Genomic DNA, 10,465 nt, shown 5'->3' on the forward strand with positions numbered 1-10,465 from the left:
GTGCTGGAACAAGCAAGACAAGGAAGAGAAACAGAGAAGACAATGAGAGCTGGGTTTGTTTCTGGACCTTCTATGCTATTTTCTTTGTTTCTTCCTTTTATGAATCTTAAGGTCCTTAGCCTAATCATGGTTGGCTAAACCTCTTAGCTAAGGCTAAGAGGTGAAGCCTGTAGCGAGATGGGAGATTTTATTGTATGTCTTTAATTCATAAACTGAATTTGATATAGTTGACTATTCAAGGAATATTTTTCTTAGTCTTTAATGGTCTGTTGTGACTAAAATTACAATGGATTTGCAATGGCTTTGAATATTTCTTTTCCTTTTTTATGTTTATGAAGTCAGGAAGCCCTGTTGTTCATCATTGTTCCATGGGCATGGTAGGATGACAGTACCCTTCCTGATCTTCATACGTTGTTGGTTGGTTGGTAATTAGTTTAATTATGTTGTTTACTTTGTCTCCTGGGCATGGTTTGATGATGGAATCCATTCTAATTCATATACCTTTCATCTCTTGAAAATCAGATCAAGTAAGTTCAGTTTGAATTTCATAATCCTTGATGCAGGCATAAGATCTCCCTGATCCCTACAAGTGGATCCTCTGAATCCCTAGTTTCTTTCCTCTGAATTCCTTAAAGTTTTAGATAATTATTCCACAATTATTTCCTCAATTCTATTTGGTTTAGATCACATCTTAATCTAGTTCTATTTCTACCTAGTTTCAGGAAACGTACAAGTTTCAGTCACTGTGGATTCGACCTCGGTCTTACCGAGTTTATTACTACATCACAACCCTATACTTGGGGAGTGAACAAGTTTTTGGTGCCGTTGCCGAGGATTGACGGTTACGTTCTTTGAAATTAATTAGTTTTAGAATTAGTTTGAGATTAGGATTTTACTAACTTTAGTTTTAGATTTTTATTTCTATTTGATTTTTAGAACTAACTTGTTTCCTGTTTTGTAGGATCCTGACATAAACTTATAAATTGGTAATCCTTTCCTAAATTCTCTACTTTTTCTGTTTTTAGAATTAGGGTTTAAATTTTAGAAATTAACTTGCTATTTTTATTTTAGTAACTTTCTAATTCTAACTCTCTTAGAATCTAATTTGTTTCCTAATTTATTTTTAGAATTTTTGTTTAGAAACTAACCTTCCTATTTTGTAGTTCTTTAAGATATAAATCTCTAATTCGGTACACTCCTTCTCCACTTTCTATTTTTCAGTTCTCTTTTAATAATTTACTTTCTAGTTTAGATCTTTCCTAATTTATTTTACAAAATTTCCACTTTCTTTTAAGAATTCCTACTTTTAGAAATTAATTCACTGCTACCTTTCTTTTAAAGAATTGCTCTTCTCCTTTTTAGAATCTAACTTATGTTGTTTTATTTTGCAGATCCTTAACTTAGGAGCTTCAATTTGGTAATTCCTTTCCAACTCTCCCTCTCTTTCTTTCTAGATTTTCTTTTCCTTTCTTAGGATTAGGTTTTTAATTGGGGGCTGCGAGTGTTTTCATGCCCAAGTGGGCCCGTGACAACACTCGACGTCTCTTGACTGAAGGAGGATTGGTTGAGGGGTTGACTATCCATCGCAGGACTAGACACCGCTCGAAATCCCCTGAGTTAACTGAAGTTATGGCTGAAGACCAACCTCCTCTACTTCCACCCAGGGTAGAGGATACCCAAGATGAGAATGAGGTGCAACAGGCACCCCCGCCTCGTACTCTACGAGATTATCTACAACCGGCGGGAGTGAGTACGCCCTCATGCATGATTTTTCCTGAAAACACAGGACAAATGGACATCAAGCCGGGAGTTATCCAACTCCTTCCCAAATTCCATGGACTTGAATCAGAGAGTCCATATTTACATTTGAAAGAGTTCGATGAGATTATAGCTACATTATGTTTTCCTAATGTATCTGAGGATACAATTAGGCTGAAACTCTTTCCCTTTTCCTTAAAAGAGAAAGCTAAGACGTGGTTACATTCACTGCGTCCTAGATCTATTGGCACATGGAACGACATGCAGAGGGAATTCATAAAAAAATTCTTCCCACATCATAAAACGATTACCCTCAGAAAAGCGATCATGAACTTTGCCCAAAAGGAAGATAAAACATTCTTCCAATGTTGGGAAAGGTTCAAAGATTTGGTCAGTTCATGCCCACAACACGGATTTGAAACGTGGCGCATTACAAATTTTTTCTATGATGGACTGACATCTTCCATGCGCCAAATGGTCGAGACAATGTGTAATGGAGAGTTCATTAATAAAGATGTCGACGAGGTATGGGACTACCTCGACAGTCTGGCTGAAAAAACGCAATCATGGGACTATTACCTAATGGCGAACACCACGTCTAGGCCGACTCAATTAAAGGAGAAAGGTGAATTATATCTCTTGAAAGAAGAGGATGATCTCAAGTGTAAAGTGACTACGCTCATAAGGAAAGTTGAGGCCATGAAAGGAAAGAAGGATAAGGTCAATGAAATTGTTTGCGGCATCTGTGATTGCAACATTCACACAACTGAAAACTGTCCCACAATACCTGCCTTTCGAGGAGTGTTGAATGAACAAGCCAATGCCGTAAATAATTATCAAAGACCTTTTACTGGACCTAACTCCAATACATACAACCCTGGCTGGAAAAATCATCCAAACTTTAGTTGGAGGAATGGACAGACGGCTACTCCTCCAGGTTTCTTCAATCAAAATCCAAATCAAGTGAAACCTCAAGAGGAACCGGTTCAAAATCCCATACAAGAGCTGGCTCAGGCAATGCGGGGAATTACAGATTTTATGCAAAAGATAGATTCTCGTATGACGGTTATAGAAAAAGGGATGCTTCTTGCACAACCTCTCCCCAATCCTAAACCGCAGTACGAGAATAACGATCCCAGCTCTTCAAATCAGATGGGGCATGCTAAATCCATCACCACTCTTAGGAGTGGGAAGATCATTGATAAAACTCTTCCGGTTAGGCCCGAAAAGCCTCAAGAACCAGAAGAGGACAACAATGATGGATCCAGTGATGCCCCACAAAAAGTAGAACCAGAACTTTTAGAGAAGTCAATTGCTCCATTCCCCCAACGGTTGGTTTCACCAAAACCTCTCTCTAACTCTCAGGATATCCTAGAGGTGTTGAAACAGGTGAAAGTCAACATTCCTCTACTTAATGTCGTTAAACAGATACCTTCATATGCCAAATTCCTGAAAGACTTATGCATGACCAAACGACGGAAAATTATTCAAAAGAAAATCTTCTTGACTGAGAAAGTGAGTGTCATCCTGAAGCAAGACGTGCCGCAAAAATTCAAGGATCCCGGTAGCCCAACCATATCATGTGTAATCGGGAACCATCGAATTGATCACGCACTTCTTGACTTAGGAGCGAGCGTCAATCTGATCCCCTACTCGGTATACAAACAGTTAGGTTTGAGTGAATTAAAACCCACCCTAACCACACTACAACTTGTTGATCGCTCTGTTCGTGTACCAAGAGGGATAATTGAAGATGTGTTAGTCCAGGTCAATAGATTTTACTACCCTGTAGATTTTATCATCCTGGACACCGAACCCATCAATAACATGAGCACTCAGATTCCCGTCATTCTTGGTCGCCCATTCCTTACCACGTCAAATGCAATTATCAATTGCAGGAATGGTATCATGACTATGTCTTTTGAAAATTTGACATTAGAGTCAAACATTTTTTTCAATAACGGCAACAACTCAGAGGATGATGACGATTTCCACGACATTAACATGATTGACTCTTTCGTGGAAGATACGACACCGCTGACCTTATCCTCCGACCATCTGGAGACGTGCCTGGCCCACTCCTATGATTTTGATGATGACATGATTAGGGAGATGTGTGCCTTGCTTGATACTGCACCGGTACTTGAAGTTAACCGGTGGAGGCCACAATTTGAAGAATTGCCACAAACCGATGTAGTGCCTCTACCGTCTAACCTCAAGCCGCCGAAGCTTGACCTAAAACCTTTGCCCTCTGATTTGAAATATGCCTATTTAGGTCAAGATGAGACATACCCGGTGGTGATCTCTGCCCACCTGGAGAAAGAACAGGAGAATATGCTTATATCTACTCTCATTGAGCATAAAGGAGCCCTGGGATGGACGATAGCGGACCTCAAGGGAATCGATCCCTTGATTTGTACTCACCGCATATATCTTAAGGATAATGCAAAAACCGCTCGGCAACCACAACGTAGACTAAATCCAAATATGAAGGAAGTGGTTAAGGCCGAGGTTCTTAAACTATTGGATGTGGGTATTATATACCCTATATCTGATAGTCAATGGGTGAGTCCAACTCAAGTGGTCCCTAAGAAGTCTGGAATCACCATCGTAGCCAATGCTAATAATGAACTCGTGCCAACTAGAGTCACTACTGGTTGGAGAATGTGCATTGACTACAGGAAGTTGAATACCGTCACGAGGAAAGACCACTTTCCTTTACCATTCATTGATCAGATCCTGGAAAGGTTAGCTGGTCATTCCTATTACAGTTTTCTTGACGGGTATTCGGGCTACAACCAGATAGAGATAGCCCCTGAAGATTAGGAAAAGACCACATTTACATGTCCCTACGGCACCTTTGCTTACCGAAGGATGCCATTCGGACTATATAATGCCCCTGCCACCTTTCAGCGATGTATGCTTAGTATCTTTTCTGATATGGTGGGGCAATATCTAGAGGTCTTCATGGACGATTTCTCTGTTTACGATCCATCTTTCAGCAAGTGCTTGGAAAGTCTGAAATGTGTGCTGAAAAGATGTGAAGAAAAGAACTTGGTACTTAATTGGGAGAAGTGTCATTTCATGGTTCAGAAGGGAATTGTCCTTGGGCATATCATCTCGTCCAAAGGAATCGAGGTAGATAAGGCAAAAATCGATCTTATCTCTAACCTACCTCCACCCAAGAACATCAGAGACGTGCGATCCTTCTTAGGACACGCAGGATTTTACAGGCGATTCATAAAGGACTTTAGTCTCCTCTCTCGTCCTTTATGTAATCTTCTTCAAAAGGATGCTCCGTACGAGTGGACTGAGCAATGCCAGGAAGCTTTCACCAAGCTTAAGGGCACGTTAACCACTGCACCTATCATGCAGCCACCCGACTGGAGCCTACCTTTTGAGCTTATGTGCGACGCTTCTGATTATGCTCTTGGAGCAGTCGTAGGCCAGAGAAAAGATAAGCGGCCCTACGTCATTCATTACGCAAGTAGAACTTTAAATTCTGCCCAGGTGAACTACTGGACTACGGAAAAAGAACTCTTAGCTGTAGTGTTCGCCTTGGACAAATTTAGGTCCTACTTGATCGGATCCAAGATCATGATCTACACAGATCATGTGGCACTTAAGTATCTTCTTTCTAAGAATGATTCTAAGCCCCGCCTGATACGATGGATCCTCATACTCCAAGAATTCGATTTGGAAATTAAAGATAAAAAGGGAGTAAAGAACGTAGTGGCCGATCACCTTTCTCGCCTTAATACCTCTGAGTCCCTTGAGGCGACCCATATCAATGACATGTTCCCTGATGAACAGCTGTTCAGAGTCTCCCATTCACCTTGGTTCGCTGATATTGCTAATTATCTTGCTACAGGTGCCATACCGACACAGTGGACTGCGCAAGATAAGAAGAAATTTTTCACCGAGGTGCGCAACTTTTTCTGGGATGATCCTTATTTATTTAAATATTGCCCAGACCAAATTCTAAGGAAATGTGTACCAGACAATGAGCATCAGAGCGTCATCTCCTTCTGTCACTCAGAGGCCTGTGGTGGTCACTTTTCTGCTAAAAAGACCACGGCCAAGATCCTGCAGTGTGGCTTTTACTGGCCCACTATGTTTAGGGACACTCATGAGTTTTGAAAAGCTTGTGAGCGTTGTCAGAAATTGGGAGTATTGTCCCGTCGAAATATGATGCCTTTGAATCTCATCCTTATCATTGAAGCATTTGATTGCTGGGGCATCGATTTCATGGGACCATTCCCCCAATCGTTTGGGAATCTGTATATTTTGCTCGCCGTGGATTATGTCACTAAATGGGTCGAAGCGATTCCGTGTCGAAAGAATGACCATCGCACGGTCATTAAATTCCTAAAAAAAAACATTCTTTCTCGATTCGGAACGCCTCGAGCCATCATTAGTGATGGGGGCTCATACTTTTGTAACAAACCATTTGAAAGCTTAATGAAGAAATACGGTATATCTCATAAGGTGAGCACCCCATACCATCCACAGACAAGTGGGTAAGCCGAGATTTCTAATAGGGAAATTAAACACATCTTGGAGAAGACGGTTAACCCAGATCGTAAGGATTGGTCAATTCGATTGACCGATGCCTTATGGGCATACCGTACTGCATTTAAAACTCCTATTAGAATGTCTCCCTTTAGACTTGTCTATGGGAAGGCTTGTCACTTTCCTGTGGAGCTGGAACATAAAGCGTACTAGGCGATCAAAAATCTTAATTTCAATCTGGACAACGCTGGCTCGCTACGCAAACTTCAATTGAATGAACTTGAAGAAATCCGGAATGATGCGTACGATAATTCGAGAATTTACAAGGACAAGATGAAAGCATTTCATGACCAACACATTTTGCGAAAATCATTCACGCCTGGTCAGAAGGTCCTTTTGTACAATTCTCGATTACATCTCTTCCCGGGTAAGCTTCGATCTCGTTGGACCGGCCCTTACATTGTTGTTACTGTTTTTCCTCATGGGGCCGTTGAGATAAGAGATCCCGACAATGGCAAGGAGTTTAAAGTCAATGGACATCGATTGAAACCATTTGTCGAGAGATTTGATTCAGAGGACATGTCCATGCCTCTGACTGATCCTGTTTACCAGGATTAATCTCCTAGTCTGATGGAGGTATAGGTAAGTTTCCTGTTTTCTTAGGACTAAGGTAGTTGCTTTATTTGTCTGGCTGAAGACAGTAAACTTAGCGCTCCTGGGAGGCAACCCAGCTCTTCATTTCATTTCATTTTTATCATTAGTTAGTTCAATGTTTGTGGGTAACATTACTGCAAACCCTCACGAGACTACAACTCGTCCACTAGGGGAAACCTAGGGGTTTAAAGGCTTGTTGCATATGCTAAATGCAATCGAGAGCACCTGCGAAAGTGGTATAGGTAGGATTTTGTCTTTACTTTTGTTGGTTTCTCTCTTGTACTGACCCCCTTTTTACGTACATAGCTATGGAAAGCCTCTTGATTCTTTCAGGTATTATCTTCCCATCACTTCTCATTTACTTATTTTTGTCCCATGTGCATTGCATGCCTATTTCTTTTACATTGAGGACAATGTAGATTTTTGGTTGGGGGTGGGAGATTAGGTTTCCTAATCAGCATTTTCTTGGTCTTGAGCAAAAATTGTGAAATTTTTTTAATTTTTTTAGACTTTCTTGTGAATTCGAAGGGATTTTGACGGCCATCTAGGGCACTTGGAATTTCAAGATACGTGATGTTGGTAATTTAAGACGCTTGGATTCAGTATCTGTTGGATTTCAAAGTTAAGTTTGAATTGTTAATCCAAAATTAGAAGTTGTAAACATTGATTGAGTTATGATCTCACATGTCACATCTCGCTTTCACATTAAGGTTACAGTTTGATATTGAAGGATTTATTTGGTACTCACTAAGACTGAAAGGAACCAACTTGAGAAATTGAAAGGATTGGGCGAATGGTCGACACCATAGGTTTGCTCCCTATAGGTGTGGATTTAATTCCCTATGAATGATATGTGAAAAAAAAATAATAAAATAAAAAAATTTTGGATGTACAGTCTTCATCATAGGTTTGCTCCCTGTAGGTGAGGATTTGATTCCCCTCCCTGGCGTTACTTTTAATGAAAAAATCAAAAGCTTAAGGAATGGAAAGATAATGTGTGAGGCAAGTTCTGGTTATCGTGAATTCTCTTATTGGTTACCAATGATATCCTTAAATAGAGAAGTGAATTTAAATGTTTCGAGATTAGACTATGCATCCATGGAATTTAATGTTTAGAATTGTTCTAATTGATGGACTAATATTTTGAATTTAATTACGAAGTTACCGTGTGATTAAGTCTAGGAGAGAAAGTAATGCCAACATTCATGAATCTTAGAATTCGAGTATCTGAATTGTTCTTCGTAAATCTCTTGAGTTTGTAGAAATTGTCCTGTAATTCTCAATTTATTTTCGCATACCTTGCTCGGGACTAGCAAGATGCTGGTTGGGGGTTGTGTTGAGGGTCGAATATTGCATATCAGACCCAGTTGTTGCCTGGATTTATGAACATGGTACCGTTTAATAGCTCATTTTAATCATGTTTCTGTTGCAAGGTGGAATTGCGAGCTGGGACTGGATCGGGTTGCTAAAAGTATGGAATTAACATTCAGAATGCACCAAGGCAAGGGACGGACTCCAAGGGACCAAGATCGATGGATGTGCATGCCAGGGATTCAAGAAAATCGAGAAACTAAAGCTCAAGTGGTCCAAGAGACATCCAGAATGCAAGATCACAGGGTTCCCACCATCCGTTCAGTTCGAAACTCCATACGTGGCCTGAGGACCATAAATGAACCGTACACGTAAAATTTCATCCATTGGATCGCTGTGAAAGTGGCCCAACAGACAGATCAGCCCACAAATTATCAATCTGGGGCCCGCTTGATATCTTGAAATACTTCAATTTTGGTGTCAACCATTTAAATCATATGGCAACCAGGTTGGACGGAGCTGATCTCTCATATACATCAGCATGGGACCCACATGTGCATCGCACATGTACAGCGTGGGTGCACCAGCCGTGCACGGCAACTCCAGGACGGTCAAACCGTCCTGGACTCGAATTCCTTCACAAGCCGTCCCTCTGTTACGCAGACGGTTGGATTGCGGAAGCAGGTGGACCAATATCAGCGTGCATTTTCATGATCCGCACCGTTCAATGTGATCAGGGGGTCAAACCGACCGCACACTGATCTACGGTCCGATTTTCACGAAATTAATGCATATGCAGGGAGTCCAAACGCCGGTCGGACGGCTGAAGAACAGCATCAATGGGCTGCAGTATCGGAAGAAAAAATCATCTCCCTATGCATCGAAATTTGACTGCAAGCTCAATGGACGGCATGGATTTCCAAAAACACCAGTAAAGTGGGCCCCACCACGTGTCAGCGCATGCTCTGCTTGCGTATATCCGTGAAAACCAGAAGCCGCCCGACTTTTTCGGGCCGTTATGCATCCATGATGATGGTCGGATGCATGATCCAGACCGTCCAATCCTGTGCAAGGTCTGATATAACCACGCCCAAGAAGTCAGATCGTCAAAATGGTTGGCCAAACCGCACCAAACGCGGGTCGAACACAAGCACTCCTTGCGTAAGATCAGAGCAACAGCGGGATGTTCTTGACTGCTTCCGGCTCGTGAAACTTCCGCAGGAAGTGCGGAAGTCCTTCTTGGACGACAGCTCTATAAGAGGAGAGAAGAAAAAGAGGCAAAGGGCTGGTTTTTAGTTGGGCAGGGAGACGTGACTGAAGACAGTGCTCGGTTGGACGATTGGCGGCTGAACGTGGAGTTGTTTTCGGCTGCTGAAGAGGTTTTGGAGAGAGGGCTGCTGGGATTCTTGGAGAGCTACGGAACGGAAGAAAGGAGAGGAGAATCAGCGCTCGTTTTGGGGAGCTACGGCTGCTGCTGCTGTGTACGGCTGGGAGAGAAAAAGGGAGGTCTGCTGCTGGAGAGGTTTTGGAGAGAGAGCTGTTGGAGCAAACGTGGGAGTTGGGCTTGGACGGCTGCACAAGTGTAAGGCTTTGGTGCTGGAACAAGCAAGACAAGGAAGAGAAACAGAGAAGACAAGGAGAGCTGGGTTTGTTTCTGGACCTTCTATGCTATTTTCTTTGTTTCTTCCTTCTATGAATCTTAAGGTCCTTAGCCTAATCATGGTTGGCTAAACCTCTTAGCTAGGGCTAAGAGGTGAAGCCTGTAGCGAGATGGGAGATTTTATTGTATGTCTTTAATTCATAAACTGAATTTGATATAGTTGACTATTCAAGGAATATTTTTCTTAGTCTTTAATGGTCTGTTGTGACTGAAATTACAATGGGTTTGCAATGGCTTTGAATATTTCTTTCCCTTTTTTATGTTTATGAAGTCAGGAAGCCCTGTTGTTCATCATTGTTCCATGGGCATGGTAGGATGACAGTACCCTTCCTGATCTTCATACGTTGTTGGTTGGTTGGTAATTAGTTTAATTCTGTTGTTTACTTTGTCTCCTGGGCATGGTTTGATGATGGAATCCATTCTAATTCATATACCTTTCATCTCTTGAAAATCAGATCAAGTAAGTTCAGTTTGAATTCCATAATCCTTGATGCAGGCATAAGATCTCCCTGATCCCTACAAGTGGATCCTCTGAATCCCTAGTTTCTTTCCTCTGAATTCCTTAAAGTT

At 41.6% G+C, this 10,465-nt stretch overlaps 1 non-coding gene across 1 annotated transcript; it reads right to left on the minus strand.

Moving 5' to 3' along the window:
- Window positions 1–2,067: 2,067 nt before the first annotated feature.
- LOC131238168 (small nucleolar RNA R71) lies at window positions 2,068–2,174 on the minus strand. Its single transcript, XR_009167578.1, has one exon. It is a non-coding gene; the product is annotated as a small nucleolar RNA R71 (small nucleolar RNA).
- Between the last annotated feature and the right edge of the window lie 8,291 nt (window positions 2,175–10,465).

This window comes from Magnolia sinica, chromosome 2, assembly GCF_029962835.1.
Source record: "Magnolia sinica isolate HGM2019 chromosome 2, MsV1, whole genome shotgun sequence".
In the NCBI taxonomy this organism is placed as follows: domain Eukaryota; kingdom Viridiplantae; phylum Streptophyta; class Magnoliopsida; order Magnoliales; family Magnoliaceae; genus Magnolia; species Magnolia sinica.